Raw genomic sequence first — 7,732 nt, 5'->3', positions numbered from 1 at the left:
ATTTGTGGTATCTAATTAGACTCTATCTCCAACCTTAAGTTGATTTGGAAAGGGATTGAGCTTGTTCTATCGTAGATTCGGTTTGTCAGGTGTTCTCGGTTTATGTGTCTGCCATTCATCTAGCTCCTCGATGTGTAGCCTTCGATCTTCATGAATGGGTCTTCTACTATTGCTTGAGAATGCTTCATGTACTTCCTTCAGACTCATTTCCTGCAAAGAAGGTTGCACCATATTGTTAGTTTTAGTAGAATGGTTTAGACGATCACCTTCAATTTCCACTGTGTTGCTAGAATTGCGAGCTTGAAGGGTATTGTTTCGTCTCCCACACGGAGTGTGAGTTCACCTGTGCCAATATCAATAATTGTTTTAGCAGTTGCTAGAAAAGGCCTTCCTAGAATTAAAGGAGTGTTGCTATCCTCCTCTATGTCTAAAGCAATGAAGTCAACGGGAAATATAAATTTATCGATTTTCACTAGCACATCTTCAATAATACCCCTAGGAAATATTATAGTTTTACCTGCTAATTGAATACTCATCCTAGTCTGTTTGGGTTTCTCGAGACCTAATTGTTTGAACATTTTGTAAGGCATGACATTAATACTAGCCCCCAAATAAGCTAATGCATTATTAACATCTAAACTATCAATTAAGCAAGGAATTGTAAAACTCCCTGGATTTTTAAGTTTGTTGGGTAGTTTATTCTGGAGAAAAGCTGAGCAAACTGCATTCAGCTCCACATGCGATGCCTCGTCCATCTTCCGCTTATTTGCTAAAAGCTCCTTTAAAAAGTTCATTGCGTTTGGCATCTATGATAGAGCTTCAATAAATGGTAAGTTAATATGTAATTTTTCTAAGATTTTAAGGAATTTTCCAAATTGTCTATCTGAGCGGTCTCTCTTTGTCCCGTTGGGGTATGGCACACGAGGTTTATATTCGACATTCACCGATTTGTTTTTATTGTGATCTACCTCACGTTGACCTTTGCTTACCACAGTTTCTTGCCTCGGTTCTGACTCAAGCTCAACGAATCCTTCTTCATCTTGAACATTAATCGCGTTGAGCTGTTCCCTTGGGTTAGGTTCAGTATTACTTGGTGAGCTCCCTTGTGGTCGTTCAGAGATTAGTTTGGAAAGCTGGCCTATTTGAGTTTCGAGCCCTTGGATTGACGCTTGTTAATTTTTAAGTGCTGTCTCGGTGTTTTGGAAACGGGTTTCTGACACAAGGTAAACTTTGTGAGCATCTCTTCAAGGTTCAGTTTCTTTTTCCTGTTGGTAGGGTGGTTGTTGGTAGCCTGGAGGTGGTTGTGGTCTTTGATTTCCTTGACTGCCCCACGAGAAATTAGGGTGGTTCCTCCAACCTGCATTTTAAGTGTTACTATATGGATTGTTTTGAGGTCGAGGATTATTAGCCATGTAATTTAATTGCTTCGTTATCGATGTTGTGCCCATAAGGTTGGTAATCCGAATGGCTTGTTCTACCTCCACTTGCTTCGCACTGCATTATTGGGTGAACCTGTGAAGAACTAAGAAAACCATCAATCTTTTTATTTAGAAGTTCTACCTAGTTTGATAGCATAGTAATCGAATCGACATTATAAACGCCTACTATTTTAGTTGGTTTTGTCCTCATGACTTGCCACTGATAGTTATTCAGTGACATCTCCTCTATGAACTCATAAGCATCTTCAGGTGTTTTATTATTAATGGTTCCACCAGCAGCTGTGTCAACCATTTGCCGAGTCGAAGGACTCAGGCCATTATGGAATGTTTGAACCTGAAGCCAAAGCGGTAACCCATGGTGAAGGCACATTCTCAAAAGGTCCTTGTATCTCTCCCACGCATCGTAGAGTGTTTCTAAATCCATCTGCGCAAAAGAAGAGATATCATTACGTAATTTAGCCGTTTTAGCCAGCGAAAAATATTTTAGGAAAAATTTTTTGGTCATTTGTTCCCAAATAGTAATTGACCCTTGTGGTAACGAGTTCAACCACTGTTTAGCTTTGTTCCTCAATGAGAAAGGGAGACGAATGGAATCGTCAGAACGCCATTAATTTTAAATGTATCGCATAGTTCCAAAAAGTTTGATAAGTGAGCGTTGGGATCTTCATCCTGCAAACCATCAAACTGAACAAACTGTTGTATCATTTTAATTGTGTTAGGTTTCAGTTCAAAAGTATTTGCAGCTACAACAGGTCTAACTGTGCTTGATTCAGTTCCTGTTAAAGAAGGTTTAGCATAATCATACATAGTGCGTGGAGCAGGATTTTGATTAGCCGCAATTGCAGGAGGTAGCTGATTGTCTTGGTTTTCAGCCATCTCTTTGATTGGGGGTTGAGTATCGTCTTCTTGCTCGTTTTCTGTGTATCTTAGGCTTCGCCTTATTTCTCTTTGGTTTCTACGAACTGTACGATCGATTTCTTCGTTAAAAAGTAGTGGTCCTGACGGGTTTCTTCTAGTCATAAACTATAAAAACCTGCCAGAAGAAAGAAAGAAAATTTAGTAAATTAGAATAAAATTAAAAATAAAATTAGATTGTAAGAAAAATAAAAGGCTAAAATAATAAAAATTGAGTGTTCCTAATATTTTAGTTCCCCAGCAACGGCGCCAAAAACTTGATCGCGTGATTTCATGATAGGTTTTAAATATTTATAATTTATCATTCTTGAAACTAACTATTATCGCGATGTAGGCAAGTGTACCTATCGAACAGTAGTATAGTTTTAGCAAGACCGGATTGTCAAACCCAAGGGAACTAAAAGTACTAGTAATGACTGTCTTTTCATTATCTAGCCTAAGAATAAAGAGGTTTTTGTTTTAACTAGCTAATTATCTAAACTAAGAATTCACAGAGAATGGAATTGGGGAATTACTTTTGGGAAAATCGATTGAATTAAGACAATACCTAAGAAAAAATCCACCTAGACTGCACTTGTTATCCTGGCCCCGAATCGGACGATTTATTCATTTAACTTGTTCCGTAGAGATCCCTAAGTTATGTTATTATCCTTATTCAAGACTATAACGTCTAATCCCTAGATTGAATAATTGAGACTTTTCTCTAATTAACACCCTAGGGTTGCATTAACTCGATCAATGGATCCCCTTATTAGGTTTCACCCTAATCCAGTAAAATCTTGTCACCCTATGTCTAGGCGCGCAAACAACTCCGCTTAATTATGACAAATGTACTCTTAAACAGGGTCTATTCCTCCTCTGAATAAGAGCTTATCTTGAATCAGTATCCTGGGATATCAAAACTAGAATTAAGAACACATAATTAAGAACAAGTTAAATATTTATCATATAATTCAGAAAATAATAACAAGATTCGTCTTAGGTTTCATTCCCCTTAGGTATTTAGGGGATTTAGTTCATAACTAAAAAGGAAAACATCTCAGAAGAATAACGAATACAAAACATAAAGAAAACCCAAAACTCCTGAAGGGAAATTGAAGAGAGATCTTCAGTCTTGATGGTGAATCCGGCTTCTGAGATGGATCAATCGGCTTCCTTGGAGTAATTCCTTACACCCTATTCTCTGCCTCCCCTTTCTTTCCTCCTCTAGGGTGTATTTATAGGCTTTAGGATGCCTAAGAGCCCTCAAAAGTTGCCTTTTCCTAATTGGACTCAACTTGGGCTCGACAAGGACACACCCGTGTGACACGCCCGTGTGTGATTATTTCAGGCCGTGCTCGAGCCTGTTAGAATAGCACAGTGTGTGTCTACCTGTGTGAGTCATGCTTCGATTCTGGCAAATTGACACGGCCGTGTGGGCTGTCGTGTGAGGAAGTCCAGGCCGTGTTGATTTCGTACTTTGGCCCATTTTCTCTGTTTTTGGCTCGTTTCTCGTTCCTTTCGCTCTCCTATGCTCTCCTAAGTATAAAACATGAAATTAAAGCATTAGGAGCATCGAATTCACCAATTCTAATAGGAAATCATCCATAAAATTCGTTTAACATGGGGTAAAAATATGTATAAATTACGGTTTATCATCTATATATACAAACATATGTCTTATAATATGGTCATTTACATGGTTTACTTTGAATTGATTTGGATGGTATTTAAATAAATTGTTTAGAGAATTTATGTTAGATTTTTATAAACATACATGAGTTAGATCGTTATATTGACAGTTTTGACATGTTTTAAATGTATTTAATTGTGTTTTGCATTGATTGAAAAATTAGATTTTAAGTTGCTTGTTATTCAAGGTTTACAGGGTTGGTAAACTTGAATTGAAAGGCTCATTTTTTAGTCCATACACCTAGCACACGGGCGTGTGATCAGACCGTGTGTGATCAGACCGTGTGAGACACACAGCTTATACACGGGCATGTGGTTAGGCCGTGTGTCCCCTGCACCTTTAATGTTGTAAACAGAATGCCCAGTAATAGCCACACTGGTAGAGACACGGGCGTGTGTCTCAGCCATGTGAGGCACACGGCCACAGCACACGGGCATAAGCCCTGGCCGTGTGAAAATTGCATTAGATTTGAATTGAAAATAAATCCACACGGGTTAAGCATATGAGCTTGTGTCTTGACTATGTGAAACTAATTTGCTCATGAACAATAAGTCAGAAAGTTACACGGGTAAAGGACACGGGCATGTCCTAGCCGTGTGAGCCACACGGTTAGTCAACACAGACGTATCATGGAGACACACAAGCGTGTCTCCTAGACCATACGGGTGTGTAGGTACTATTCATAAGAAATACTTCGGAAATTTTACGAAAAGTTTTATAAGTTTCTGATCAGATTTTGATTCGTTTCTAACTTCTTCTTTGGGCCTCGAGAGTCCATTAAAGGGTCAATAAGACAAATTATTGAACTGTATAATAAATATTCTTGTATTATTCGTGTTTAATCTATAGTGACTGGTAATACTCCATAATCCTGTTCCAATGTCGAAAAAGGGTTGGGGGTGTTACATCCCCTGTAAGAAAGCACACTCTCGCGAACCTCATTTCTTGTAGCGGGATTACCAGTCCAGGCTAAATCCCCTGTAACATATGCTCAAAGAGTATTGTCAAGATTACCAGTTCAGGCTAAATCCCCTACAATGACAAATACTCTATAGAGCTTTCTCTGGATTACCAGTCCAGGCTAAATCTAGACTCACATTTACTTTGAATTACCCGTCCGAGCTAAATCTATTTCACACATATTCTTCGGGAGGGCTTATATCAAGATCACCTATCTGGGCTAGATCCTTTTAACACATATTCTTCGGGAGGGCTTATATCAGGATCACTCATCTGGGCTAGATCCTTTTTACCTTCAAATCCTTTTCAGTGATCCATCGAATTCCATTCTATTCAACCGAGATTTATTTCTCTTTTTATTGAATATTATCAACATTTCATCAATAATCATACATTGAGAATTCAAAATACATTTCCATCACATAAACATACATTTCAAACATTTAAGAATACAATTCAAGTTACACAAACTTACAATTCGGTTTTTATACCATAATGATAATCTTAATTTCATAATAAATATTTGAAATAAAACATTATATCATTTCTAATTCAACGTTTATCGATTATAATCGGGCTTGTGATCAATTTATACACAAGTAATTCATATATTTTCCTCCTCCTCTCCATTCCACATCCTTAATGTATATATCACGCTTATAAGTAACATTATCTATAATTTCACTATTTACTTATATGTATATTCAAAGCTATCCATCCGTGTCATAGTCACTAAATTACTTTTATCTTGAGCTACAGAACTCCAAATTAAAATCCGTTTGATGTTTTTGAAACTAGATTCATATATCCTTCTACCATAAAAATTTCAGAATTTATAGTTTTGCCAATTATTATAGTAAAATCTTCAAATTTATCCTTGTTCTGCTGTTTGACAGCTTTGACCTTTGCTTACTGAAAATTAATTATCTCTTAACACAAAAGTTGGATGATATTCCTATTTGTTTTTCTTGAAAATAGACTCAAAAAGAATTTAAACATATATATTTAAACCCATAATTATTTTTCTTCAATTTTTGATGATTTTCCAAATTCAGAATAGGGGAATCCAAAATCATTCTAACCTTGTCTCACGAAATTTATTATATCTCATGATTTACAATTCCATTACTTACACCGTTTCTTCTATGAGAAACTAGACTCAACAAGTTTTAATTTAATATTCATTCATCCTCTAATTTGATTTCCACAATTTTTGGTTATTTTTCAAAGTTAGACTACTGCTACTGTCCAAAACTATTTTAGTACAAAATATTGATTACTATTTTTCCCCTAAACTTTTGATACATGATGATTTCGTCCCTAGGCTCGTAAAATGAAATTCTTGCAATTTAATCCTTATTCCAAGCCTAATTATTCTCATACATACCAATCACAGCCCATGAAATCCATGAAATTTTAGAATTTTCCAAAAATTCAACACTTTTCAATTTAACCCCTACAACATGTTTTCATCCAAAATTCTTTAATAAAAGACCTTTAAACATCCATTAACATCTCAATTTCATCATCAAATAAAAAAAATCATATGAACTTACCAATGATAACTTCCAAATTTTCAACAAAATCAAAAACTAATAGAATACTAAGTTGGACCTAATTGTAAAAGTCCAAAAATATAATAATTTAAGGAAAAAGCAAGAATTGAACTTACTTGAATTAAAATATGAAATACCAGCTCAAAACCCTTTTCCATGGCGATTTTTTACAGAAAATTGAAGAAGAAATGACCTATAAATCATTAAAATCAACTTTGGCCATGTAACTTTTGTTAAAATTCCACTTTTGTCCTTTTCACATAAAAATCTTTGATTTTTTTCACGCTATGCCGCCTCAGCCATTTTAAAATGGTCCGTTTTCCCTTTTAATCCTTCCTTTTTTAATGGTTAAGCTATTTAATCACTTTAGCAACTTTTGCACCTTTTCACTTTAGTCTTTTTTATCTAATTGACTACCTTATTGACACTCCGTAAATATTCATAAAATATTTATGGCTCGATTTATAATACCGAGATCTCAATACCTCTTTTTCTCAATTTCTTAACCAAATAAATCTTTATAAAACACAACTTACTATTTCAAAAATCTTTTAAAAGCTACATTTGGCTCGTAAATATTAAATAATATAATTTACGAGTTCATTTGCCGGATTTGGTGGTCTCGAACCACTATTTCCTACATCGCTGAAATTTGGGCTATTGCTAGAAAAGCATGCAAATAGGATTTCTTTTTAATATGTATTATGTTGCAATGGTGTGGTGTGGTGGTTGGATGGTGTGTTCCGTGGTGTTATAGAGAGTGACTTTGGTGGCTAATGTAACGTTCGAAATTTAGGTTGGACTGTCTCGTCCGGGTTTGGGGCTCTAAGTGTTCACGGATAGGCAATACCAATTTTGGGTTCATTCCCATCTAGATGACTTCCTAGGGTTGTCAGGCTTAGGGTCTCAAGCTCTTCTTATCGCAATCAGTTGATCCGCTAAGAATCCCTACATAAGAGTTAATTATTCCCACGTCCACTCATTAATCCCCTACAAAAGGGATTAGTTCCTCATGGATCTCATAAACATCATAAACTTAATTGAAAAGATAAACATAAAGAACATGTTAAGTAAAGAGTTTAAGAAGAATCATGATATATTGATTTATCACGAATGATAATCCACAAAAAGTCGATTATCTCCCCAAATCAAAATCTTCGAAGAACTAAATAGAAAAAAAAGTAAAATTA

The 7,732-nt window shown here is 35.7% G+C and overlaps 1 non-coding gene across 1 annotated transcript; it reads left to right on the top strand.

Annotated features, from left to right (window-relative positions):
• The first annotated feature begins 1,789 nt into the window (after positions 1-1,789).
• On the top strand, positions 1,790-1,896 carry LOC121204427 (small nucleolar RNA R71). Its single transcript, XR_005899352.1, has one exon. It is a non-coding gene; the product is annotated as a small nucleolar RNA R71 (small nucleolar RNA).
• The last annotated feature ends 5,836 nt before the right edge of the window (positions 1,897-7,732 follow it).

The sequence above is a fragment of the Gossypium hirsutum genome, chromosome A07 (assembly GCF_007990345.1).
Source record: "Gossypium hirsutum isolate 1008001.06 chromosome A07, Gossypium_hirsutum_v2.1, whole genome shotgun sequence".
Taxonomy (NCBI): Eukaryota; Viridiplantae; Streptophyta; class Magnoliopsida; order Malvales; family Malvaceae; genus Gossypium; species Gossypium hirsutum.
The sequence above is the reverse complement of the archived record's forward strand: the minus strand, read 5'-3'. Positions and strand labels throughout refer to the sequence as shown.